The sequence below is a fragment of the Apis dorsata genome, unplaced genomic scaffold (genome assembly GCF_000469605.1).
Source record: "Apis dorsata unplaced genomic scaffold, Apis dorsata 1.3 scaffold_25, whole genome shotgun sequence".
NCBI lineage: Eukaryota > Metazoa > Arthropoda > Insecta > Hymenoptera > Apidae > Apis > Apis dorsata.
Genome location: NW_006263327.1, coordinates 118,703 through 119,590, shown reverse-complemented (window position 1 = coordinate 119,590; position 888 = coordinate 118,703). Strand labels below are relative to the sequence as shown.

The window sequence follows — 888 nt, the reverse complement described above, 5'->3', positions numbered from 1 at the left end:
GCAGATGAAATAATTGAATTCTTGATAAGATAATTAATATAATTTTGTTTAAAATGATAGCAAGTAGAAATTTAGAAGAATTCTATCTTTTTAATTAATAGAACTTCTTGATTCATTTTTTAATGTATCTGTTGATTTAAATTTTACATATTAATAATAGTTTTTTTTTTCTTTTATTTAATTTAATTATATGAAAATATTACTAATATTACCAGCAATTCTTACACATTCTCTTTTAGTTTATAAAAATAAAATAATTTATAAAACATTCGAATCCTATCCTGATTTTGAGTATAGAAATACTCATTGTTCAAAAGTTATCTAACGTAACCTACTCATATTTCATTTTTATTCATCGAGTATTACGAGAAAATGTTTCAACACAGAGTTTAGCAAAAATTTAAGAGCAACAAATGAATTTGATAGCATTTCCTTGTCTCTATTGTATATCCATTAGGTGATGTTTCATTCAATTTGATTTCACATGAAGAAATAAGAAAAAGTGTCATAGTTGAACAATAATAGCGATATTATACGCTATAGAAAAATAAAACTGTCTGGTCAATGAATATAACGTAAAATACGATAAACGTATGATAAACGTGATAGTTTAAATCTTTGAGAAAATATATTTTCTTATGAATCGACTACCATTGGTCATACGAATGGTTATTTGTGTTTACGCAATCACTATATTATTACATATGGAGAACTAGAGCGGACGTTATGTTTAAAACAAGTCGTGGGAATAAAGCATGTCGTAGCTAACACATGGCATGATGTATTATAATATAATGTCGAGAATTATATCATCAAATAATAAAGAATAATTATGTAACAAGCAAAAGAGATAATAATAATAATTTACTCTCTAAATTAATTAAAATC

At 24.2% G+C, this 888-nt stretch overlaps 1 protein-coding gene across 3 annotated transcripts in view; it reads right to left on the bottom strand.

Annotated features, from left to right (window-relative positions):
* Positions 1 to 888, bottom strand: part of LOC102679849 (probable G-protein coupled receptor B0563.6) — a 26,328-nt gene that overhangs the window by 19,170 nt on the left and 6,270 nt on the right. Inside the window, exon 1 of one of the 3 annotated variants that reach the window (XM_006607935.2) lies at positions 869 to 888. The exons of the other annotated variants lie outside the window; for them this stretch is intronic. The gene's annotated coding sequence lies outside the window, so the exon portion shown is untranslated. The remainder of the gene's footprint in view (positions 1 to 868) is intronic. 3 annotated transcript variants of the gene reach the window in all.